At 43.3% G+C, this 27,905-nt stretch overlaps 1 protein-coding gene across 1 annotated transcript in view; it reads left to right on the top strand.

Moving 5' to 3' along the window:
- Positions 1-627: 627 nt before the first annotated feature.
- Positions 628-27,905, top strand: part of SMNDC1 (survival motor neuron domain containing 1) — a 45,930-nt gene continuing 18,652 nt past the window's right edge. The window contains exon 1 of the mRNA XM_065407344.1: positions 628-744. The gene's annotated coding sequence lies outside the window, so the exon portion shown is untranslated. The remainder of the gene's footprint in view (positions 745-27,905) is intronic.

Below are 27,905 nucleotides of genomic sequence, written 5' to 3'. Positions count from 1 at the left end.
ATCTCTTTGTTTGCATCAGGTAAACATCAGCGGGCTTCCATAAAAGCTCATTTAAGCCTGTGTTCTTCAAAAATTGAAAAAACAACAATCTTTCTATGCCTATATTCTTTGACATTCTCTCTACTTGTGGAAAGTTTTTTCGGTGACTTATCCACAACCCATTCTCCACCCCCTTCACATGAGCTGTCAGCCACTGGAGTTCTGAGACAACCCTCTATGATGCATATAATGAATGCGACAAGACTTTGTAATGTCACCTTAACTTCCCACACTGTCCTTCCCACCGGGCAAGGAGTTCAGGGAGTCAGAAAGGAACCAACCACCCACTGCCATATTTCATCTGAGCAGCTGCAACCTGAGTTGAATCAGAGGCTTTTGAAATTCAGGGACCTTTTGTTGAGTTTGCTCTAATGTGATGAGCTAGATGGGATAGAAGTCCTAGGTATCATTAACACAGAATTAATTCAAAATGTAGAGCTTAGATAAAAGCAGAGTCCAAGGAGGGCTAATCGGTGCCTGGCAGCCCACACTATAATCACATGCCGATTACTTTATTAGTCATCTCTTCATCAGTGCTCTCAACCCACTCCCTGCTCCTTCTGCAGTAAACTTTAATTAACCACAGAAACACTGAATTGGAGACACTCGCTGAGCATAACAAGTTACAGAGATGGAGAAGTCTAAGGTCTTGCACCTCAGGTGCTGGAGATACAGTTATAAGGCCAGAGGGAAGAAGCCAACTATGTAAGTAGCACTTTAACAGGAGCACTTTGTTTAAAAATTGTTTTAAATAAACCCAAGTGTAGACTTTGCTGCATTTGTGTAACTGTTTTTATCTCTTTGGCATCTAAACATAGCATCTGGTCTCGTCCAATAAATGTAACTGAAAACAAGCAAATACAAAAATACATGAGTCACCCGCACGGATGGCTCAGTAAAATTACTGCCCTTCATCTGCCATGCATTTTCCTTTCTCTGATGTGGTGATTGTTAGTTAAAAGACAAACAAGCAAGTAACATACTAGCAATATAGCACTTTGTACTTTCAATGAAGGGACTAAGTTCTTTATATACCTTACTCAATTAAACTGCACACCAACTCTACATGGCATGATTGTTGCCATTAAAATGACAGCATTTGCCAAGTTGCCATTGAATGGTATCGGAGACACCAGTTTTCTCCTATACTTAGGGTAGTAACTATCAACTGTTGGAAAATATTGATATTTCAATACAACAGTGTCATGCCCAATGTACAGCTGGTGAAACCGAGGCACAAAAGAGGTGACAAGACTTGTCTAAAGTCACACAGGAAAGTTGTGGTAGAGCTGTGAATACTGTAGGACTTAGAGTTCCTGACTCCCAGTGCTGTGTTTTGGCCACACAACCATTCTTCTCCCACCTCAGGATCTGGGAGAACAGCAAAGACAAGAAAGCTCTACAGGCACAGCTCAGAGATCTCTCCTCGCCAGTTCTCAGATGTTCCGCACAAAGCTGGGACACACAGAGAGAGGCAGTTTCACAGGTCCTAGACCCCATAGGAGTATGACCCTGTGACTATCTTGGTCCTAAGCGGAGGGGAAGGCACAGAACACTGATGTTATGAGATCATCCTTGCCTATTAGCATTATGCACTTGCAGAAGCTTCCAACTGGTGTTCAAAACATAGCCCCACGTATGTGGCAGACCCAGGTAATGAACAGCAGTCCAGTTAAAAGGTGATGATGGCATAACTGAGGTAATGTTTGTGTCCGAGGATGGGTTGCAGTCTCCTGGCCAGCTGTAGACGGAGGTACTTCCCTCCATCTTCTGTGCCACTGTCTCATCATCTCCTCCAAAGCTCTATTGCTGCGTCTCTCTCAAACTTTTATTTCCTTCCACTACTCAGACTCTACATTCTGCCCACTTCTGTCCTTTGCCCTGCCCTTCATCCATTCATGACTCAGTGTCTCTCTTCATGCCAACCCCTCTGCCTGGAACAGCCTCCCATTTCCAATGCATGGAGACCTCCCATCTCCTGCTCACCATCACCTGCTCGTGTGTCACATAAAACAAACAGATGCAAATGATCCAAGAACAATAAACCAAGGAGAAATTAATGCCAAACCTGACAAGCACCCACCATCTGGACAGTGTTTCATTCAGAGCGGTCATGCAGCTTGACACTTACATGCCAAGGTGATCGACAAATCCACAGACAGGTAGATGTGTGTACCCACACTGTACTGCACAGCAGAGCCAGGGCAAAGCTCAAAGGAGCACTGTCCATTTTTGTATATTCTTCTTCTATGAGACACTGTTGTATAATGAATGTTCCCAAGTTGGCACTTGAGATGGCACTGCTGCATTCCAAGCCGTGGAACCAATGCCTCGAGTATTGAGGGCATCACCCTTGAAGCACAGTGCAAGCCTATGGGGCTGCACAAAAGGAGGGGGCACAAAAGTCTCTAAACCATAAAGGCCTCATTTTATTAAGCAGTAAACGTGGTCACCCTAGGGCACATTCACTTCTGGTCTAGCAAGATGCCAGCTTTCCCCCCTCATTGGCAGTAAATGCACTTCACTGTCTTTGTATTTCATGGCCTCCAGGATGGAATGACTGTCACTTTGGAGCAGGAGGAATATACAGGCACCAGGTCAGAAATGATCTAATCCAGCATGTTTAGATCTAATATAAGACTACTTCCAGCCCCTGCCTGCCTGCCCACCCACCCACAATTAAAATGGGGGTGTTGTGAAGAGTTACAATTCTTGGGTGGATGGCATCAGACAAGTAAAGCACTATTTGGAACGTTGTACTTTTGAGGAGTGGGCACTAACCCCATCAGCAGAGGTTGCTTAATGGGGGAAATCAGCTTGGTGGCACAGTGGTTTGGTGCAATAGCCTGTCACCCTAGAGACTTGACTACAAATCCCAGTTTAGATCACCCCGGTATGAAGTTTGATGGGCTATCCTGTATTTGGGCAGATCAAATGCATTGTGTGACCCAGTAAACTCTGTTCAGGCAGGGACCGGGAGAAGACTAGCACAGTGCTTGAGAGTCAGGATTAAGGGGCATTGACTAGATCTCCACAGGAATTGTTTGCACATGCCATACTTACTATATCTGCCTCAAGCCACGTTTTCATGAGCACTAAATTTACTCATTTTAAATACAAGAAATGTATAAATGAATTTGTGAAATGTAAGAGGGCAGCAAAGTTTAAAGGATTATTTTCTTTTACTGTCACATATGTCAACATCAGATCCTCCTTCTTGGGTTACAGTTCTCACCCCAGCTTTGTACCATATGTATTACAGCTTGACTCATATGGAGAGGTCTATTCTTCTCTTCACTGCATGGAGGAGTTGTGGTAGGTGAATAATTGCCCACACAGCAAGAGAACAGTAGGTTCCAATACGCCTTCCATCACTGCATGTTACAATCTCACAGTCCAAAACAATGTCATCATGAAAGTTGTAGTTAGTATTTAGCTTCCTATGTATTCAGCAAGAGATATGGGACAAGGCTGGGATTCTCAAAAACACATAGGGGACTTGGGAGCACAAGCCCTCCCCCTCAATGGGGTTCATGTTCCTAAGCCACATAGGCACTTGAAAATACCATACAGACATTCAGAAGTGTTAGTGATTTTAAGTGGCTCAGTTTTGGGGTACCCACCTTGAGACACATTAAAAGGGCTGGATTTTCAACACTTTCTGTAAATCAGGTTCCTTTAAGAGATCTCAGTTAGTTATCCACAAAACAGAGGCACGTAAAATCACTCAAATGTCTTTTACTGTGACTGGTCTTGTTTAACTACAAGCTGAACATCAAGGAGTCATACACATCAGTGAACTGATCTAGTTTGTTAATGGCATGTTTCTTTTTAAAGGTTGTGTTGGACACACATACTTGGAACACAATTATAAACTGTGGGAATAAAGGATTTGGTTTTGGTCAAAAAAAAAAATCACTAGTCATCTTGTAAATCCTTGGCTGTATTTATCAAATGATATTATTGATACATACATAGAATGAACTATTAACTTATCTCCAGGGTCAGACAGACTGACTCCCCTAACTCTGGAGATAAATTGTTGCTGTATTCAAAGGTTGTCCATGCAGGTAGGAAGTTTGTATGTGGCAGCTGGCAGAGAGCTAAAGAATGATTTCAGCGAGGCTCTGTGGTCAGCATGAACCACAGATCAACGTCATGATTCATTATACAGCCTCGTCCAGCAGAATCTTCTTCTCTTCATTGCCCAGTGGTGTTGTCTTCGGAGTCCTTTCAGATACAGGATTCCTACCAGGATCTGTCCTGTCAACCCAGCTGGAACTTTGCTTGAAGAAAAAAAAAATGATGTGTCTCAATAGCACTTTCTTGATTAGCTAATTGATTTAAAAAAAATAATAATGCTCAAACACCCAGAAGCCTAATTATCCACAGCTTCTCATTTGTACTCGTTAAATTCCCAGCTGCTTTACAAAGTGACAGGCTACTGCATAAAGACTCCAAATGAAAGTTTGCAGGGAAAACCTCCCATTTATTCCATAGAGAAAAACAGCCATTCAGTAAAATCAAAATGCTGCCTAAGTATTTGGTGGATGCCACTTTCACATGAAACAATATTCAGGGACTGAGCAGCAAACAAGCAAAACATGTATTTTCCCCCACTTCCAGCTGGGCAGCAAAGCTGTTAATTTGTGGATAGCCCCTACCTTAGCTACCCATTAGAATTCCATGATGTGCCAAGACTTGCTGGTTAGTTTTTTGGCACTGAAGTGTACCTGAAAAATGAAGAGTTGTGAATCCAAGCAATTAATGTAACAGATGGTGTTCTGGGGGGATTTCTCTCTCTCTCTCTCAGGCTCTGGGCAATATTAAGTGGTATTGAAATGGCACCATTCTTCTGTAATCCATCTAGCTGGGATCCTATCTCAAATGAAACATCTCAACAAGAGCCTTTTGAGGTCTGAAATGTTTGTAGAGCAGCAGTCGTATTTCATTGGCTTTCATGTGTGTGGAATTCAATGAAAGTTTGTCAGCTTTAACAGCAAGGTGTTTTAGCTTCCTTACAAATGGACTTGCAGCTATATTTTGGGGTTTCTAGTCATCCCTATCCCACAAACCATGACCCCAGACATGTAGACAGAATGTTCGGCAATGGAATTTGTTCAGGAATGGGATCATCAACACATCAAAAAGCACAAGACTATACCATTTCAGAGAAAGGAGAATGTGAATAGTTTTGCTGAAGTAGCAGATTATTAATTTCTAGGGCCAGTCACTAGAAGGAGACCTGATCAGACATACCAACGATGTTCATATGGAATACGGTGACACATAGTGTGAGTTATTCAGTCTACATGACAATTCCGTGGCCTCTCTACTGAGACTGCCAATGAGACTGGCTCTTACGATGATGAGTTTCTTGTGATGCAGACTGAGACCCATTTACTTTTCACATATGCCACTGAAAACCCCTCAGAGTAAAACTTGCACTTCAACTCCTGAGCAGGACTCATGCCAGTGCAAAAGTTCTATTTCCACCCGTAGGCCCTTTTGTTGGATAGAAGCGGGGAGATAAATACAGAACCTACAAAATGCTGTATATGAAGCAGTGATCAATGAGCAAACTCAACCTATGGGCAACACTAGTGCTTGGCGTGGACTCAAAACAGTGAGTGAAAGGGACATTTAATTCATGTCAACAAACAAGGAAACAGGTACTTCTAGGTGAAACTAGCAGAGAACAGTCATTCATGTCATCCCTCTTTATACAAGGGATTCAGAAGATAAAAAATAGGCTACAACATCAACTGACAGCCCTTGATTTACAAAAACCCTATATATATATATATATATATATATATATATATATATATATAAAAATAAATTCAAGAATTGTGTCTACCAAGGAAATGTGTTAATAGGTGGTGGACCTGCGCAAAGTGATCACAGCCAAGTACAGCTGGTTGAAAAATACTAATAATTTTTCATGAGAAAAGTTGAATTTTTTTGTTTTTCCCCCCAAAATTTCTCAAATGATTCAATAAAAAACCCAAAAAGCAATTTTTTTTTCTAATTTCTAATTTTCCTCCAGAAACCAAATGTTCAAGCAAAACGAACATTCTCTGTAAAAACTGTGTTGATTGAAAAGTCATTTCTGGCCTAAAAATGTTTTCAGTGAAAACATTTTGACTAGCTCTATAGCCAACTTAAAAGCCTCAAAAGTAATATCAGTTTGCATTTTATTACAAATGTGCAAAGACATAAGAGCGTCCAGACTGGGTCAGACCAAAGGTCCATCTAGCCCAGTAGCCTGTCTTCCGACAGTGGCCAGTGCCAGGTGCCCCAGAGGGAATGAACAGAACAGGTCATCAAGTGATCCATCCCCTGTTGCCCATTCCCAGCTTCTGGCAAAAGACGGTGTGACAATGAACACCTGATAGGTTTAACAACTCAGAATTCAAGAAGTGATTCTGTTTCCAAACAAAATTCTCAAGATGTCCATAGTGTCAAATTTTGAAATTCAAGAGTTCAGATTTGGCCAGAAGATCATTTTTCTCAGAGTCTGCTGAAAATTTAAAATCTGGCATGTTTTATTATTTATATTCCCATAGCATATGGACCGGAACCTCATCATGCTAGACACTGTACAAAACACAGGCAAGACAGTCCCTGCCCCAAAGAACTTACAAGACAACAGGTGGTTACAGAGAGGCAGGAGGAAGCAAATGAAGCAATGAGACCATATTGGTCAGCCTGATGATAGGCTGTAGTCTCAGCACAGCAGGTGTGTAACCGTTGTCAAGTTTATTGTAGGCATCGTGGCAGAGGAGAATGTTATGGAACGATCTGAAGGACAATGAGCCCCAACTGCCATCAGATCCCCATTGTGCTAGGCACTGTACAAACACAAAGTAAAAGACCATCACTGCCCTGAAGATTTTACAACCTGTATAGACAGGAGAGACAAAGGGTGGAGGAGGAAGGAAGTATTATCCCATTCCGTACCAAACAGAGGCACAGAGTTGCTGATGCATGCAATTTCAAGCCCAGTAACTGGCTCCAGCAGGGCATAAAATCCTATCTCACACTGATGAGAAGTTCCAGCAGTTGAGATTTCTAATCCTGCCCAAGGGAAAAGTCCCCTCTTTTGGGGAAGAGCAGCAAGTCAAGGATGCTGAAGGTAGGAAAAACTCTCCCCCACCCCTCGGGAGCTGAGAGGAGGTTTTGGAGAGGGGAAGGTAGAGAAGAGGCAGCTGACACCCCACCATCACAAGAGGAGAATGGGGAGCAGAAAGGGCCCAGCCACTTCCTCCTCCCTCCATCCTTCCTGTGAACCATGGGTCAATCTGCTCCTCCATCCCTGTAAAAGCAGCAAAGAGTCCTGTGGCACCTTATAGACTAACAGATGTATTGGAGCATGCATGCATCCGACGAAGTGGGTATTCACCCACAAAAGCTCATGCTCCAATACATCTGTTAGTCTATAAGGTGCCACAGGACTCTGCTGCTTTTACAGATCCAGACTAACACAGCTACCCCTCTGATACTCCTCCATCCCTGCAACACTAGGCACAGGAAAGGGAGGGGATGTGATGAATCCTGAGCTGTCCCCTCCCCAGTTCTGGGAAGAGGGAGGACCCTGCTGCAGCCACCCCCCGCCCCAGAACAGGGGAAGGGAGGTGAAGAACCCCTGCAGCTGCAGGAGATAGGTTGGGCTGAGGGGCCAGAACGGACGTAGGGGTGCATAAATAATTGCTGGGCTAGCGGATAAGCAGATGTAGGGTTGGGTGTGGGGACATAATTAGAATTTTTGGCTTTGGGGTGAAGCTCTGCACCATAAGGCAGCCAGTGAGAGCTCCTGCAGCAGGGGCAAGGGTCACCTTGCTCTATCTACTTGGGAGCCTGGGCAACACTAAATGTCACATACGTTTTGGGGGTGGGCAGGGAGATCTCAAAAAGCAAAAGACAGATCTTTTAACTTAAAAATCAAAGGCAGGGCCAAGAGAGGAATCCAGATTTCCAGAGACCCAGTCCAGTGCCTTGGTCGCTGATCACCCTTCCGTGACCATGTTTTGCTTAGACTTTGTCAACATGTCATTTTTGTCCTGCAGTTGATGTGATTGAAAAACAAACAGATTAAATACTTCTTTGAAAAAAATGAAGTTCAAAAAAATACAGAAGGGGCCTTAACCAAATGGCTCAGGCCAGGGCCGGCTCTGGCTTTTTGGCCGCCCCAAGCAAAAAAAAACAAAACGGGGCGGCCAGAACGGCAAAGCAAAAAAAAAAACAAAAAACCCTGCGGCGCGGCCGGAGCGCGGGTGCAGGGGGACCGGCTGGGGGGGGAGGAAGGGGGAGGGAGCGGGCGGGAGAGAGAGAAAAGGGGGCGGCCAAGGCTACAGCAGGGGCGCTGCCACGCAGCCCCTCCCGCTGCGCCGCCTCCTGCCGCCTGCCGCGAGGGCTCCGCTCCGGTCGGCGGGGAGGGAAGGAAGAGGACTGCCCTGTAGGGCGCTCTGGTTCTCCATGCCGCCGCCCCCTACAGGGCGGCCGGAGCGGAACAAGAACAAAAAAAAAAGCGGCCGTGCCGCCCTAGGATTGGGCAGAATGCCGCCTCGAACAGTCTGCCGCCCCAAGCACCAGCTTGCTCAGCTGGTGCCTGGAGCCGGCCCTGGCTCAGGCCCATGCTTTAAAAAAAAAAAAAAAAAAAAATACAATGCCAAATGTGGATTTAAGTCTAGAATTTTGCAAAACTTTTGCTTCAAGCCCCAAACCATGGAAAAATTCCCTATTCATCTTAGTGCAAACTTGAAGTTCAGCCCAGATTCATCAAGGATCCCTGTGATTTGCTGCCCTTTCTAGCTAACCTGAGCTGAACATACGGTTTGTGATTAAACCAAGTGAAACATGTTAGTTTTGCTTGGATTCGAACAGAACTCAGATGAATACTCAAGAGGCACAAGCCCATGGGAATTTAAACCCAAGAAAGCATTCACAGAACCCTCTGTGGATCAGACCCGCTGTTTCGCACAGCTTTAGTCATTTGGTAGTTTGGGGGCAATAAAATTAGATTCAAGGATTCAATTAGTCATATAAAATAGAATGTTTTTATTTATTGTTTTGTTAACTGGGAGGCCAGAAGGTCTCAGAGCTTCTTGATAATGCATCACTGGCTGAGTCACAGTGTACCGAATTAGTCATGGCTGTGGGATATGCATCCCACAGTTTCATTTACACTGACAGGCTTACCTGCTCCATCCTCTTTTTTTTTTTTAAGTCATTAAAATTATCTGAAGTCATGTACTTCAAAGCCTTCTGGGTTTGTTATTTCTTCAGTGTCAGACCGAGGGACATGGATCAGTGTTCACGTCGCACTCCCCATCAGTACCCAGCCCGTACTGGAGAAGCTAATGATCCAACCTGCGGACCAAATTCGGTGATAAATCCTGGTCATGTGCCACCTGGGGCATGTTGTGCATACGCTAAGAAGAAGCGTCACACCACATGGCTCACCTCAGTATTTCAGTGACATACATTTCACCTGCAGCATTTAGACAATGATCAGACTGCAAAAGCGTACAAGAAGGGCAACATCTGCTGGCCACGTTACAGAAAAGGACAGGGATCACAGCTTGTATCTTGGCATATGTTACATATGTCACAAAAGAGCACAGTGTGCCTGGTGCTGATTTGACATGGTTTTAAGCAGCAATGGGACAACCACACACATTTCAGTTAGAATTGGATAAATAACCATACTTTTTCAATCAATAACATTTTCTGGCTGAGAAGTTCACACATTACGAACTTTCATGAATGAAGCCTTAACCCCCACCCTGTGAAATAGGTAAATAACCGCATTTTATAGATAGGGAAACTGAGGTATAGAGAAGCTAAGTGATTTGTCCAATGTCACATAGCAAATCACTGACAGAGCCAAAAATAGAACCTCGACCTCATAGAATCATAGAACTGGAAGGGACCTCGAGAGGTCATCCAGTCCAGTTCCCTGCACTCAAGGAAGGACTAAGTATTATCTAGACCATCCCTGACAGGTGTTTGTCCAACCTGCTCTTAAAAATCCCCCAATGATGGAGATTCCAAAACCTCCCTAGGCAATTTATTCCAGTGCTTAACCACTCTGACAGTTAGGAAGTTTTTCCTAATGTCCAACCTAATCTGCCTTTGCTGCAATTTAAGCCCATTGCTTCTTGTCCTATCCTCAGAGGTTAAGAAGAACAATATTTCTCCCTCCTCCATGTAACAACCTTTTATGTACTTGAAAACTGTTATCGTGTCCCCTCTCAGTCTTCTCTTTTCCAGACTAAACAAACCCAATTTTTCAATCTTCCCTCATAGGTCATGTTTTCTAGACCTTTAATCATTTGTGTTGCTCTTCTCTGGACTTTCTCCAATTTGTCCACATCTTTCCTGAAATGTGGTGCCCAGAACTGGACACAATACTCCAGTTGAGGCCTAATCAGCGCGGAGTAGAGTGGAAGAATTACTTCTCGTGTCTTGCTTACAATACTCCTGCTAATACATCCTAGAATGATGTTTGTTTTTTGCAACAGCGTTACTGTTGACTCATATTTAACTTGTGATCCACTATGACCCCAAGTTCCCTTTCCGCAGTACTCCTTCCTAGGCAGTCATTTCCCATTTTGTATGTATGCAACTGATTGTTCCTTCCTAAGTGGAGTACTTTGCATTTGTCCTTATTGAATTTCATCCTATTTACTTCAGACCATTTCTCCAGTTTGTCCAGATCATTTTGAACCCCATGAACCCCAGTCCCATGCTTTCCCTGGGATAAGCCTCCCAACATTTGGATTCGTGGCTTAAAACTCTTCAGTCTGGAAGCCGGACTGTGATCTTGAAAAATCAGGCTGTCTTGTGAGGTTTTCAGCACTGGCTGGTTCCAGCTGGACTTGTGTTGTGCCACACAAAGAACACTTCTTTGAGGCATTGGCATGCACAAGCTAGCTGATTGTCACTGAGTCTCAAAGGCTCGATGTTGGATGAAAGTGCACTATCAAATATTACTTTATTAAAAATGGTACAAAACTGTCTGGATTCTGCACCAGAACCTTGAATCCTTAGGTCCTTTAGCTCTTTCCTGGTCTGTATTGCACCAACTCAGCCCCATGACACTGTTTAGGGATGGAAATGCCAACCACTATTGCCCATGCCCTTATGTTACCCATGGATTCTAATCCTGCTTCCCTTAAGGTCAGAGCTCAGTTTTTCTCCAAGATGCATATCAGTGATCTTCCTCAACCAAGAGGACTAGACACAATTAAGGTTGTCTCAAATAGATGCCTACCTTAATGACAAAGTACAGAACAAGAAAAAAGCATGAAGTAGCAGTTGATAATACAAAACTGTACTTGAACAGCAGAGTACTGCAGAAAGAGCCCCTAAACAGGCTCAATCCAATTCTTGAAGAATCATGTAACCGTAGTAAGCCTTTCCTGTGACTCTCAGCTGCTCTGTATTCTTAGAGAATTGGTCATCATGCTTCATTATACAGCCTCATCCATCAGAATCCCCTTCCCTTCATTGCCCAACATTGTTGTCTTAAGAGTCCAGTCAAGTCAAGCATGTCAATCTAAGCATTTTAATCATTCAATAACTAAGGGAAGCATTGTGCAAAGTCCATGAGGGAACCAGGCAGCCCTTGCCCCTGGGTGCAGCCTGCAAGTATGTAGACTACTTCTAACTGGCCACAGCAGCAAAGTATGGGAGCAGCAACGGCCCCACTTACAGTCCTTAGCAAGGCATCTGACCACTCCAAATTGGAAGCAATTAAACTTTATGCAAAGACAGCGTGGAAGGTCAAAATCAGAACTCTACGTTGGTGCAGCACATCTTCACTAGATGTTTACAGTCGTTTGAACTGCACTGATGTGGTTACACTGATGCATATTTCTTTATTAAGGGCATAGCAAAAAGCTTAAGACCAAAGTTCTGATTCTTGTGAAGTGGATGTGAGGCATTTACTCAGCTCAATACATCATTGTGGGGTGCATACTTGAGTCAATATACAATACAATTCACTTCTTCCTTCCTTCTTCCACACGCAACTCAACTTGATTACATTGGGGGTTAGGGGTGGAAGGGAGCTGCATAGAAACAAAAGCTAATTTCCTGCCTTTTATTGGCTTATGTTAAATCTCTCCTCTGTTGCTATTTCAGTGTTAAGATAGATACTGCTTTGCAATTAATAAAAGGTTTCCCCCCTCACTTTCGGTGATTACTTAGGCAAGTTGTTTTAGGAGGTTTGCATATAATCTCATTAAGCACACTGATTGTCTTCAGCACTTTTTGAACTCGCTTCATTACCATGTTAATGCAGATAGGGACCTGTAAAGGTGTTACTAGATATACGTCTCTTCTGAAGAAAAGCTACAGATCACTAATTATTAAAATCACCAATGTTCATACAGCAGATATTCAGACAGCCAGACACAGCTGTCACATATTAATACTCAGATCTAAACCCACTCAATACAGTTCTGGTTCCCTGTTCAGATCTACCCTTTTCTGATGCTGCTGAAGTCTGAGAGATTTAATTCCAACATGTCAAAAATTCTTATTTAAAAACAGCCGATCTAATGAGATTTCAGCCATTTGAGGCCAGCATTTCAAAACAATGTCTCACTAGGTTTATGCCTGTTAATAGGATCCCAAACCTTACTTTGTCCTTGAATCTGAACCTCATCTTAAATCTCATCTGGATTTGGGGGCTCATTTACATTTTACTGGAACTGGATTCCCAATCCCTGGTTTTATATTTTACCCAGGTTAAGCATTTTGAAGAACATTTAATGATTTGAGAAGAGACACCATCTGTTTGTAAGGGAATTGTCAGCAGGGGAGGGACAAACAGAGGCTGAAAACTGAGAAAATGGTTAAAATAGCACCCATATGGCTTTTTAAAGCCACAGTGGTAGCATAGATTAAAGTCCATTTAGCAGGGAAAGGGGGTCTGTCAGATGCCTTTCACCAGCATTAGGTATCACTAATTTTATTCATAATTCAGATTTTTTTCATGCCCTTCTCCTCATGGCCCTCCCCTCTCCACTCCTGGAATGCTGATATTTTAATATGTGGATCACCCAGTCCAAAGCAGCACTGTGATCCACAGGGCACCTATAGAAATAAAAAAATGATACTATGAAAACTGAGCTCGGGAAAATGCAAACTCCCTTCTTCTGCCCGATATCCTTTATGATTTGCACAAGGCCGTCACTTTCCTCGTTTCCCTTAGGTTTTCATACTTCAGATGCTAATTCCAAACACCCCCTTAACTTTATGGGTGTTGGAAACCCACAACAAAACTTTGCTGCCTGGAACCATCTCTGTCAAAAGGCAGAAGAAATAAAGCTGGCATAGCTATGTTAGAATTTTGCTACCAGTTTATCACCTTGTGGCTTAATGTATAAGCTTCATGACTCACTCTGGGGATTGTGCTTGCTTTCTGGGTAACACGACCTCCTCTAGCTTTGTTCCTCCTAACAGTACAAATTGGTCATCCGCTAACACTGAAAGAAGCAACTCCCTTATTAGTCATATCTAGATATACAAAATTAATACCTGAGGCAGCAATGGGCTAGTTAACACACCAGCTTCTGGTATGTGGCCATCCCACATTTCAGAGTAGTTTCATGGGGATCAGAGTTTCAAATACATGAGACATCTGCATGATAGTCTCTAAACAAATCCCTCAACCTGAACACCCCACAAAACCTTTCTAGCAGTCTGGAGATTTGCACAACATGCAAATCCCAAGGGAATACAGGGGATGACGCTGAAAGAAAAATCCTTGACTTCAGGGAGGCCCAACTTTCAGCTGTGCCATATCTCATTATTTATCCATCATCATTATTTATACAGCAATTCATTATGTGCCCCTCACAACATGATCTGGCACATTATATAATTAAAAGCAATAGATCACATTATACTGTCTACAACAGGCAGCAAGAGTAACCAGGCAGATACACTGCTGCTCAGCCTTGTCCTTTATAAGTATAGCATGTTACTGGCCTAGTACAAAACTAGAAGCCTGCACAGAAGCACACTGTGTCTGAATAATCAATATTACACCGTATGCCCTTCTGCCCCCTCCAAAAAGATTTGAAGACCACATCGGTTCAACAGGTCACCGCAAATAGAATTTTAACTTCTTTTAGTAGGGGGGTTTGGGGCAGTAGCTGACATGTAGGCGATGGTAGAAGGGAGGGACAACAGTTGAGAGGCTGAGGCTGTTCACTGGTAACCTGCAGAGGGTCGGGGCCTTACTCGACTTACTATTGAATCCAGTAAGCTCTACCTTGTCAATGAAGCCATTTCTATTTCATTTTTCTTGGTAAATCAAATCAATAGAACTTAACATGACATAGCTTTAATATGACCTATTCTAATGGTCATTTACACCATTTATTGGTGGAATGCCACAATTTAATTCTCAAACAATGGGTGGTTTTTATGTTGAGCTCTGGCCTATACATAGCAGCCAAAGGTTCAATGTTATCAACAACTTCCTCTTGCACAGGAGGAGACCAGTGGTAGAAACGGTCTCACATCCAGCCATACCCAAACTTGAGAAGTCTGGATCTAATTCTGACCACATCCCCAGTGCCCGATCCTACCTCTAATTGGACAAAGCAAAACTGACTCCTATCAGGCCTCTAAAACTTTGGGGGGAAAGTTTGGAACTGGAGTCAAACTTTGCAGCTCAGGCCCATCTAATGAAGAACTGAGACCTGCTCACAATAATGCAAACGATGGGGTTGAGATTTTGGCATCAAGGTTCTCAAAATTCCAATACAGGGTGGAACACAGTAGCACAGCCTATCAATCATCCCTGAAAGCAGAGGAAGTTGATCATCTGCAATATGCCTTAGGGCATTTCTACACTGCATCAGGGAGCAAGTCTCCAAGCCCAGGTCCACAGATCGGTGCTTGCAGGGCTTGTGCCTTTGTTCCAAAAATAGCTGTGAAGATGCAGCTTTGACATTGCGGCTCAGGCTGGAGCTCTGGCACTCAAGCCCACTCAACTTCCCCCAGGCTTTGGAGCCCAAACTCCTGCCTGAGCCACAACATCTACACAGCTATATCTAGAGCACAAGCCTTGCCAGCGCGAATGGTGATCCCACCTTGTGCAAGCAAGAATCGCTGTAGCTAAGCATCATGGTGTATGTCTACACAGCCTGTGGCAGCAAGCATCGGAGCCCAGGTTGACAGACTCTTGCTTACGCTACCACACTAAAAATAATTGTGTAGATGTTGTGGCTCGGGCTCTCAAGTCTAGGAAGAAGATGCTATTTTTACCATGAGTCCAGCAAACCTAAGTCTGTTGACCCAGGCTTGGAGGCTCCTGCCACTGGCTGTGTAGACATACCTTAATTCTTCTCAAGATCTCAGGACACCCTTAGTAGCCACATAGCTATCCATCTTTTTCTCTCCCATCCTAGTAAGGTGGATATTGCAGTACCTCTAGCTCCCACTTTAAAAAAAAAAAAACATTTAAAGGCATATCAACATGTTCCTGTAGCTGCATGTAATTTTTTTCTTCCATCTGACCTGAAATATAAGGGAGACATGGCAAAAAATTCCAAATGCCCTCTATGTAAACATCTCCATTGACATCAGCAGCTGTAAAGCCACCAAAACATCTTCATTTGGAAACACCTGCAAAGGCATTTAAGAATGTATCACTGTAGGAGAAATCCATGTTGTTTGTACAAAAAATACTGGAGTCCCTTCTTTAGACTGTTTCCTTAAGAGACCATCAGCTGAAAGAAATAAGAGATAGTATGCCGGTTACCAGCATCAGGATGCTAAACCACATGAAGCCAGTCTCGCCCCACAAGCAGTGGTGACTAATATGATCCAGGGGAGATGATTTAACAAGTTTATTCATGTAACAGGATGGGTGGTTGCTGTATCTCCCCACTTCTTACACACTGTAGGAATTCTCTCATTTCAGAGGAATTCTGTCTCAAAGCTTCTCATAGAAATAAAGGATCTAAAGGTTTGACACAGATATACTCACGTTGTGGATATTTATGTAGGCTGTGCATGCACTTCTTACATACATGTTTGCAAAGAAAGTATTACTATCATATGTAGATTCTGCAGTGAGCAACTGGCTCAACTCTGAAAAGCTAATTTAACTGTGATTAGTTAACTAATAAACAGAACCCACAATATTCATAATACAGCATTAAAGTAATTCTGTTGTGCAATTTCTATACAGGATGAAAGGAAAACTGTGCAAGACAAAGCCACACTTAATTAGCCTTTGGATATTACTCTGGTGTTAGACACTCAATCTACAGATTTGGTGTCAGCAAGACTCACCAGGACACCCAAAAAAACTTGATTTTATATTAGATATAAAAAACTATATTAAAAGAATGTTAAAGGTCCAAAGTCAATCACTCAAGAGTTTGGAAATGTCGGAATTAAGGTTGCCTGGGCAACCTTAATTCAGCCCCCTTGCACCAATGCATTATCGCATACTATTTTTTTCCATAGGACCCAGGCCTTCTTCAGTGCACAGTATGGGCAATGCTCACTATTGAGCAACTATTCAATATTTTGCTTTATCCTCATTGTTCAATATGTGACCCCTCCATACCTCGGCTGCAGTGCACCATTCAAACCCTGCAATGAAAACAGAATGGAATAGTTTCCTTCTGGGCTTTTCTATGGCACTCATCACTTTAGTATCCAAGTGTTTCACAAGCATTCATTTATTTTCACAAGTCCTCTCTGAGCTGGTGTGGGATTATCCCCATTTTACAGATGGGAAATTGGGAAGAGAGAGATTAAAGTAAAAAGTTTCCACTAATTTTGGGTGCCCATTTTGAGACCATTTAGGGCCCATTTTTCAGAGTACTTACTAGTATATCGCACTCCATATTTTTAAAGTACAACTTCCGTTGTCTTCAAGTGCAGATGTAAGTACTCTGCACATCTGCAAATCAGATGCCATAATCTCAAATTGGGCACCCAGAAAATCAAGAACACAGCCAGTGATGGAAGTGACTCACCTAACATAACAATAGCAACTGTGGCAGAGGCAGGGATAGAATCTAATTCCTTGGGGCAGTATTCAACTGCCTTAACCATGAGAACCTTCTTACAGTCCTCTCTCTGCCTCATTCAATACACACCTTTCAACTTCTGCAATAAATGGGGTAAGAGCCCCACAGACAACAGCCTTTCACTAGATAAACCACAGTCATTCTTTGCACTGAATGAGGCAGGAGTCCTGTGGAAAAAAAGTTAAGTGATCACGTGATTAAAGGCTCTGTCAGATGCATTCACAGAAGGGGCCCAAATTAAGGCTGTCCAGGCAACCTTAATTCTAGCATTTCCTAATTTGAGTGCCTGATTTGGCAATCTTAATATTCTTCTGAAACTGAAAGAGACAACTTCCATCATGTGGACGATATTAGCATCCACAGGGTTTGAACCTTTAGATTCACCACCACACAGACCTCTGCTATTTGAGCTAACAGAGTAGCCAATAGCAGTGGTAAGTTGTCATTTTGTATGTGGACCAGCACTAGAAGGGAAGAAGACACACTCGCAGGAGGGCTTCACAGATATTTGCTGACAGCAGAGGAATGGTGAAACTTCCAATCCCCTTCAACCTGTTCCTGTCCCAATCCTCCCCTACTAGCTCTTCCTCCCAATCTCTTGCATTTCTAGATTTCTTATCCAGCTTTTGTCATTCTAGGCTGGCTGTTCCTTCTTCTCCACACTGCCTGGGCACCAGCAGGGGGAGACTGCAGAGCACAGAGTCTGACCACTCTTGGTTTCCTTGCCTAACACCATAATGGCACCTGGCCAGGGCCGGCTTTAGGAAGTGCGGGGCCCAATTCGAACATTTTCGGCGGGGCCCCGGCAGGGATGACTAAAAAAAAAAACAAAAAAAAAACCTTTCATTTCTTCCATGTATTATTTACTTTCCATAACTATATAAATAATAACAAAATTATATATTACGTACATTGCTGGCTGGAGGCAGGGCAGGGCAGGGGCTGACTGGAGGTAGGGTCTGGCTGGAGACAGGGCAAGGGGTGTGGGGCTTGCTGCAGGCAGGGGCTGGCTGCGTGCAGGGCAGGGGGTGCGGGGCTGGTGCAGGCAGGGGGTGCAGCAGGGGCTGGCTGCGGGCAGGGGGTGTGGGGCTGGCTGGAGACAGGGGCTGGCTGCCGCTGCGGGCAGGGCAGGGGGTGGGGGGTGCGGGGCTGGTGCGGGCAGGGGGTGCAGCAGGGGCTGGCTGCGGGCAAGGCAGGGGCTCCCCTGCTTCTACCACCCTGGCCCTTTAAATAGCTGCCGGAGCCCTGGGGAAGCAGCAGGGCTCCCGCGGCTATTTAAAGGACTGGGGCGATAGAAGCAAGGGGAGCTACCCCAGGGCTCTGGGGGCTATTTAAAGGGCCCGGGGCTCCCCTGCTTCTACTGCCCCGGCCCTTTAAATAGCCGAGGGAGCCCTGGGGAAGCGGCGGGGCTCCGGCGGCTATTTAAAGGGCCGGGGCGGTAGAAGCAAGGGGAGCCCCGGACTTTTTAAATAGCCCCCAGAGCCCCACAGCCCTACCCCAGGGCTCCAGAAGTGGGGCTCTGGTGGCAGTTTAAAGGGCCTGCTGGGAGCCCCAGGCCATTTAAATTGCCCCCTGGGGAAGCCGGCCGCCCCGGTACGGCGTACCGGCGGCGGCAAGGGCGCGGGGCCCGATTCAGGGGAATCGCCTGAATTGGCCTAAAGCTGGCCCTGCACCTGGCTACTGGGACAGACCTGCTGAGCCCCCACATCCCTAGGCTGGAGTATGCCCACTGCAGATGGAGGCCGTGTCTACACTACAGGTGCTACAGCAGCACAACTACGGCACCATAGCTATGCCACTGTAACCCTGTAGCATAGATGCAAACTGCAGCAACGGAAGGGGGTTTTCCATCGCTGTAGCAACACCAGCTCCCCGAGCAAGGTGAAAGTATTCTTCCATCGACCTAGCTGCATCTACACTGGGGGGTTCGCGCAGCATAGCTACAGGATTCAGGGGTGTGGATTTTTCATAAGTGTAGACCAGGCCGGAATCTTTGGGAAATTTAGCTGCCAAACTAACTAACCTCTACTGAGCATGGACAAATAGAGATATTTCAAAGGCTTATAACTTGGCCAAATTAAGGTGTCTCCCCACTCCCCCTAGGAATAGCAAAACACACATCCTTGACAGCAGGACAACCCTATACCACATGTTATGTCCCTGCTTCAAAACATGGAGACATTACAGCTTCCTGGTGAAATAGTTGTAAGAATTATTTTATCGTGGAGAAAACACATTTTTCTCTAACCTTGTTCTTGATAATGGCCAAACCATTTTTGCTGAAGCTTTCCAAAAACATTCAGACTGGGGCAGACACTCAGCATGGAAAATATCAGTCCAAACCGTTAAAATTTGGCCAAGTTATAAGCAACTTGAAAACAAGATAACGCTTGGCAATCTTAACTATAGGCAGCACTGCCAGCTCTGCCTATAATATGAATAAACAAGTGACAGAAACAACCGTTTGACTTTGTCTGAGACAGCACCACCTGCAGGAGGAAAGAAAGAAAGAAAACCTAGCCTCAAGAAAACCTGCAACATCTGAAAGTGAAGTCTGTGATAATCTAAAACGATTTAATTGAAGGTCCAAGCCAACCAAATCTATCAACAGTCTTCAAGCCTGATATGCTGCCACAGAGCCAGGCCAGCCTAGGCAAGGAGCAAGTCCTACTAATAAAGCCCAAAAATCCTTGCATCACACTTTGACCACAAAGGCCTCACTCATGCAACTTCTTGCATGGTGACAGCCGACTGTGCCCATGTAGAGACCCATTGTCTTCAGTGATGGGGGCTCAGTGCTGCCACATGCGCAAGATGTTGCAGGATTGGGGCTTAAGGTTATTCAGATACAGATATAAATGTGTTAGTCTCTAAGGTGCCACAAGTACTCCTGTTCTTTTTGAGGATACAGACTAACAGGGCTGCTACTCTGAAACCTATTCAGATACAGTTACCTCTAGGGCAGTATTTGCTACTAAGCTGATGTATTGTCATAGAGATTTCAGTCCCCTGTCATGTGAGAAAGCAACTCCTAGTTTGGGGTGTTGTTGTAGCCATGTTGGGCACAGGATATGTGAGAGATATTACCTCATCTGTCTTGTCTCTCCCAGCAACTCCTAACCAGCCTCAGTAGTTAACATTGAGGGATAGAGAAAACTGCTTGTTTGCCTGCACCTAAGCAAAGGAGAGAGCAAATCTTTTAAAAGATTTGCCAAGTTTCAGCGGTTTCCTAGGGCAACTGCAAGAATTTATTCTCATCAGCTTTAGACATATTAAAAAAAAAAATCACAATAATTTGTAAACACAAAGATCAAACATTTTACAAAGGGCTGCTTTGTGTTACAAGCTTGCAGAAAAAACTCGCAAGGCATTGGAAAATAAGGAAGTTTTGTGCCGCGGCACTGCCCCCTAACGTACAACACAGGAATTTCAAGAAAAAAGCTTTTAGTATTGATCAAAGTTCTCCATTTTCCTTGATCTTTTCTCTAGCAGTTCCCACCAACTATTCTGCCATTTATCAGACAATTTCCTGCTACTAAAAGAACTCAATAATAATAGGGAATTTTAATTATCCCCATATTGACTGGGTACATATCACCTCAGGAAGGGATGCAGAAATAATTTTCTTGACACCTTAAATGACTGCTTCTTGGAGCAGCTAGTCCTGGAACCCACAAGAGGAAAGCCAATTCCTGATTTAGTCCTAAGTGGAGCACAGGATCAGGTCCAAGAGGTAAATATAGCTGGACTGCTTGGTAATAGTGACCATAACATAATTAAATTTAACATCCCTGTGGTGGGGAAAACACCACAGCGGCCCAACACTGTAGCATTTAATTTCAGAAAGGGGAACTACACAAAAATGAGGAGGTTAGTTAAACAGAAATTAAAAGGTACAGCACCAAAAGTAAAATCCTTGCAAGCTACATGGAAACTTTTTAAAGACACCATAATAGAGGCTCAACTTAAATGTATACCCCAAATTAAAATACATAGTAAGAAAACCAAAAAGAGCCACCACAGCTAAACAAAGTAAAAGAAGCAGTGAGAGGCAAAAGGGCATCCTTTAAAAAGTGGAAGTTAAATCCTAATGAGGAAAATGGAAAGGAGCATAAACTTTGGCAAATGAAGTGTAAAAATATAATTAGGAAGGTCAAAAAACAATTTGAAGAACAGCTAGCCAAAGACTCAAAAAAAAAATTTGCTATTACTTTTTAAGTACATCAGAAGCAGGGAGCCTGCTAAACAACCAGTGGGGCCACTGGACCATCGAGATAATAAAGGAGCACTCAAGGACGATAAGGCCATTGCGGAGAAACTAAATGAATTCTTTGCGTCAGTCTTCACGGCTGAGGATGTGAGGGAGATTCCCAAACCTGAGCCATTCTTTTTAGGTGACAAATCTGAGGAACTGTCCCAGATGGAGGTGTCATTAGAGGAGGTTTTGGAACAAATTGATAAACTAAACAGTAACAAGTCACCAGGACCAGATGGTATTCACCCAAGCAGGGCCGTCCTTAGGATTTAAGGGGCCCTACGCAGTAATATTAAACTGGTGCCCCTATGCCAAATGGCAGCCCGGGGGTTGGGGGAGGGATGAGACAGCAAAGGATACCGAGACTCCCGGCCCACCTCACAATGGCGGAGAGTCACAGTTCCCCACAGAGACCCCCGTACCCTCTCCTCACGCAGAATGCATGGCACTGGAGCATTCGGCTCTGTGAATACAGCCCCTGCTTAAGGAGACTGCAGTGCGCACTGGGTGTCAGGGAGCCGACCCGCTCTGCAGTGGGTGAAGCTGCCGCTTGGGGAGGCTAGCTCCCCAGCCCACCTCTTCTGCCTGTGGCCCCACCCATACTCCACTCCTACTCCGCCCCAGGCCCCGCCCCACTCTGCCCAGGCCCTACCTTCTCCCCACTGTCTCCCTCCTCTCTTCCCTCCCCCACCCTGCTCACTCTCTTCCAGCCAAATCCCTGAATCCAAAGAAAGCAAATGACATTTGAAAAAAACACTCTTCTGCAATTTCTTTCTAAAGAAAATGAAGCACGTTTTTCACTGCAAGCCAGATGGTGAAGACTGGACATGCAGGAGATACCTAATTAAAAGCACTAAACTTGGGAATAAAAAATGTCAGTCACAGGTTTTTTGATCTGCCCTGAAGTTTGTCACAGATTTATTTGCAAAAACTTTGTAGTAAGGTCGAGTCAGATGTATTACTGAACACAATATTAAATATTATGGAATACGTGATACAGCTCTTCTCTGTTTTACATTTTCTTAATCAGTATTTCTGAGTTGATTTTATATTTTAAATGTACCCTTAAGCCTTCATAAAGTAATCATTCCAGATTACTACATATTTAACTCACTGAAACAAAGACATTATTTTAAATTAATCAGTCACAGAGGTTAGTGTGTTCATAACAATGTTCACTGCTTTTAGAAAAAGGGAACACTAAGTTACTTTGTGTGATCTCCATAACAATAGAGATGTTTATGAAATTTCACCAACTTTAAAAAATATGTTTCCAAAGATTTTAGGCATAACAAAGGATTTTATATCTTACTAGGTACTGATTTTGCTGAAGGATTCTCTTAAAACTAGTTCATCAGATAGTCAGAAGTAAAGAAAGGGAAACTTTTTGTCCATCTATCTGGAAGGAAAGGGGTGTTGTCCCTTTAAGGGCTCTCTTCAAGGTGAGGGGGTGAAAGGAGAAAGGGATGGACAGAAAGGACAGGAAGACTTTGGAAGCAAGTTTTTTTTACTATTTAAAATTAAAATGTGTATTTTAGATAAGGGTGGTCTTTTGAAGGATTTATTTAAAAAACTATATGTCTGAAGATCCAAGCATTTAAGGTAAAGATGATTGTGCATCGGGGCTCAAAAGGGAGCTAGATAGATTCATGGAAGATAGGTCCATCAATGGCTATTAGCCAGGATGGGCAGGAATGGTGTCCCTAGCCTCTGTTTGCCAGAAGCTGGGATTGAGTGACAGGGGATGGATCACTTGATGATAACCTGTGTGTTCATTCCCTTTGGGGTACCTGCCATTGGCCACTGTCAGAAGACAAGATACTGGGCTTGATGGACCTTCGGTCTGACCCAGTATGGCCGTTCTTATGCATCTAAAAATCAATGCAAGGATTTTTTAGAGATGTGATTTTATAATCTTCACCAACTCACTAATGAAATATTTTTAAAGCAAATTTTAAACTAAGGTCCTGTAGACTAACATGTTGAGTAAATATTACAGTAATGCACAATTGTTTTTATCAGTAAATTTAAAAACTGACAGTATATACCTGGGGGTTGGCAAATGCCTGTTAAATGGCTTCATTACCACTTGAGTGACTCTTTAACAGTTTCAATGTTGTGCTAATAGGTCTGGCAGGCTGGAAGGCTTTTTCACTTTTAAGTTACTAGATCCCCTCCGGAGCCAGCTGTGGGAGACTGCAGGAAAGGTCAGAACAGGGATAGGAAGTGCCGGGAGTGTGGACACTAAGACCCAGTGGTGCCCCAAATTTTCAGGTGCCCTACGCAGCCGTGTATGCCTAAGGACGGCCCTGCACCCAAGAGTTCTGAAGGAACTCAAATGTGAAATTGCAGGACTACTAACTGTAGTCTGTAACCTATCACCTATATCAGCTTCTGTACTAAATGGCTGGAGGATAGCTAATGTGATGCCAATTTTTAAAAAGGGCTCCCAAGGTGACCCCAGCAATTACAGGCCGGTAAGCCTGACTTCAGTATTGCGCAAACTGGTTGAAACTATAGTAAAGAACAAAATTGTCAGACACATAGATGAACATAATTTGTTGGGAAATAGTCAACATGGTTTCTGTAAAGGGAAATCATGCCTCACCAATCTACTAGAATTCTTTGAGGGGGCAACAAGCATGTGAACAAGGGGATCCAGTGGATATAGTGTATTTAGATTTTCAGAAAGCCTTTGACAAGGTCCCTCGCCAAAGGCTCTTAAGCAAAGTAAGCAGTCATGGGATAAGAGGGAAGGTTCTCTCATGGATTGGTAACTGGTTAAAACATAGGAAACAAAGGGTAGGAATAAATGATCAGTTTTCAGAATGGGGAGAGGTAAATAGTAGTGTTTCCCAGGGGTCTGTATTGGTCCCAGTCCTATTTAACATATTCATAAATGATCTGGAAAAAGGGTAAACAGTGAAGTGGCAAAATTTGCAGATGATACAAAACTATTCAAGTTAGTTGAGTCCCAAGCAGACTGCAAAGAGCTACAAAAGGATCTCTTAAAATTTGGTGACTGGGCAACAAAATGTCAGATGAAATTCAATGTTGATAAATGCAAAGTAATGCACATTGGAAAACATAATCCTAACTATACGTATAAAATGATGGGGTCTAAATTAGCTGTTACCACTCAAGAAAGAGATCTTGGAGTCATTGTGGATAGTTCTCTGAAAACATCCACCCAATGTGCAGCGGCAGTCAAAAAAACGAACAGAATGTTGGGAATCATTAAGAAAGGGATGGATAATAAGACAGAAAATATCATATTGCCTCTATATAAATCCATGATACACCCACATCTTGAATACTGCATGCAGATGTGGTCACCCCATCTCAAAAAAGATATATTGGACTTGGAAAAGTTTCAGAAAAGGGCACCAAAATTATTAGGGGTATGGAACGGCTGCATATGAGGAGAGATTAATAAGACTGGGACTTTTCAGCTTGGAAAAGAGACGACTAAGGGGGGATATGATAGAGGTCTATAAAATCATGACTGGTGTGGAGAAAGTAAATAAGGAAGTGTTATTTACTCCTCCTCATAACACAAGAACTAGGGGCCACCAAATGAAATTAATAAGCAGCAGGTTTAAAACAAACAAAAGGAAGTATTTTTTCACACAATGCAAAATCAACCTGTGGAACTCCTTGCCAGAGGATGTTGTGAAGGCCAAGACTGTAACAGGGTTCAAAAAAGAACTAGATAAATTCATGGAGGATAGGGTCCATCAATGGCTATTAGCCAGGATGGGCAGGGATGGTGTCCCTAGCCTCTGTTTGCCAGAAGCTGGGAATAGGTGTCAGGGGATGGATCACTTGATGATTACCTGTTCTGTTCATTCCCTTTCGGGCACCTGGCATTGGCCACTGTCGGAAGCCAGGATACTGTGCTAGATGGACCTTTGGTCTGACCATTTTATGTTATGTTCCAGGGTGACAGTCCCCAGTGGGGTAAGCCTGTGTGTATCATCCTCACAACCAAGGATGTGAATTTAATATTCTACAACAGAATCCCAAACACAAGTAAACACCTGCAGTGCTTCAAAGGTGCCTGTCTTTCAGTGGAACATGCCCATCTTTTGTGCACCAGACTAGAGTGGTTGTTCCTGTCTCCTGCAAACCCCTTTCTGTAGCTGTTCTAGTCACATTTCTCCCATCACCCTTTTATTTTGGGGGCAACTTGTAAGTGGCTCCACGAAGTCTCTGGGCCTACATGTAAATCTGCTACTGGCAGTGGAAGCAGAGTATAATGAGCATAGGTCTCTGACTCGAGTTACGTTTTGGGGGCACTAACATACTTCTGTGGGCAGAGTTCCACTGGGAGGTGTCTGCTGTCTCTGTACAGTTTCCCGTGGATAGTGAGAAGATAAGAAATTCTCTGTTCATTGTCCCCGGTGGTAATTTGCAAATCCTGATGGTCAGCCTTCCCATTTTAAATGAGAGTAGGGGTTAATACTATCCATGACGCCAAAGCCTATACTAACAGACCTCAAAAGGTCAGCAGCAACAGAAATAGACTAAAGAAATGAATGATCTTTAGAAAATGCCCAGGTTTGGCAGACTGTTTCGCACCCTTATAACTTGCAAGTTCAATCAGTTGATTTAGTGAGAATCATTTTTTCCATATATTTGAATCAACCAAGGTCTAAATGGGGGATGCAGAGAGAGAGACAGAAAAATGATTCATGCAGGAAACTAAAAATGCTGTGGGCTTCATTTCATTAGTGTAATTAAAAATAACTCTGCATGAACCTATCTTTAAGATTCTTTCTTATGGAAACAATTTTAAAAAATAAAAATCAGGGGAGACTAAATTTGTGTGAAATGGATGTAACTTTGGGACCAAAATGAGAGCAATGCCTCTTGATATGTGGGACAGTTGAGAGGTATGCGTGTTTGTATAGATAATCAGCAAGGGGTAGAAAGTCATCTTAGTGATTAAGTAGTAGAGCTGCATGGATAAGTGATTTTTTAGTTCCAAAAAAATAAATTTACAGAAAAGAAAATCAGTTCAGATTGAACCAAAACTTTTTGGAATTTTTGGTGAATCAGAAAAAGCTGGAAATTTTTGTTTTGGGTTGAATAAAATGTTTCATTTGACTCAAAATTAAATCTTTTGATATGGGGCATTTTTAATCTTTTTAAATAAAACCAAAGGAAATGAAGGGTTAGATTCCCCAAAACAAAATATGACACCCCCCCCCCTTCCCCACTTCCTGTTCTAAATTGCTGTTTGATGCTGAATTTTGGTGGGTGGGTGGGTGAGGGTTGGAGGGCGGGGTGGCTTGATTCTGATATAGTGTTTTTAAATCAGACTGCATGATTAATGGGCACCACAGCACGCTGGTATGAAAGACTGTATAATTATCAATTGATAAAGTATTGTGAAGTTACACATTTTTAATACTGTATGTCTGAGTATGAAGAAACAAATTAGTAGAGCTATAGTTTATGTGCACACCATGTCCCGGTACCCCTGCTGTCTCTTATAATTAACTGTAAGTCAGACACCTGGAATTTCAAATCACTCCTCCACAAAGAAAGAGCTGAGCCTTACTCTAAGCAGGCAGATTCTGCTGAACCTAATACTTTTCAATTGATGTTAATCCTTTAAGATTCCCTGTGTGGTTACTGTAATTAGATCAGGCCCTGAAACATAAACCCTTGTATCAGAGGCCTGGTATGATGCCTAAGGCCTGAACTAAAGTAATGGTCAAGACTTTGTTAACATAAAGCAAAGTTAAGCTGTGAGCAAGAGGCAGGCCCAGCTTAGAGTCTGGCAAGGAGAGGGCTGATGTTGCAAAAACACACATACCTAAAAGGTACTGGACACTAGAGATATAAACATATGCCAGGATGGTACCAGAACACTCCGACACTAGCACATTCCACACAGATAACAAGGAACATGCTGACCCATCCTAAAGACAGGGGCAAAAGGGTAATATGATGGATGAGGTTGGTTTGATCGAACTAACATGTACAAGGTGATAGGTGGCACCTTACTACGTAGAGGGGTTGTTTTGAGGGGTTGTTGTGGCACCTTACTACGTAGAGGGGCTGTTTTGACTTTTTCTTCCATTTGGTTAGGGACTGAGTGGGGGAGAGTTGTTAAGTACAAGGGACTCAATATTTGGAGAAGTAGCCTGGTAGAGAAATGGGCAGAGGGTTGGGAGCCAGTGTTTATTAAAAATTTTAATCCTGGCTCAAACACTGATTTGTTGTGTGGTCTTGTACAAGTTATCACAAATGAAGTTCCCCTAAAACAGCAATTTAATCTGCCCATGAGGAGCCAATGCCTTTAACAGAACTTCATGCCAGTGTAAACGTCAATCTGCATAGATCAAATTGCATGGTTAGGAGCTTAGAGTGTAAACTTGTTGATAAAGTGATTGTCTTTAGTTGTCGATTGAGGCTCTTGCCACATATATAGATGCCCAGGAATAATAGCAACTGTGCCTCAGTTTCCCTATATGTAGGGGGGATAATTATATTTCGCTGTGAGGGCACCAGGAATATAGTGTTTTGAA

This window comes from Emys orbicularis, chromosome 7, assembly GCF_028017835.1.
Source record: "Emys orbicularis isolate rEmyOrb1 chromosome 7, rEmyOrb1.hap1, whole genome shotgun sequence".
Lineage (NCBI taxonomy): Eukaryota > Metazoa > Chordata > Testudines > Emydidae > Emys > Emys orbicularis.
Note: the sequence above shows the minus strand (reverse complement) of the source record. Positions and strands in the feature narration are given on the sequence as shown.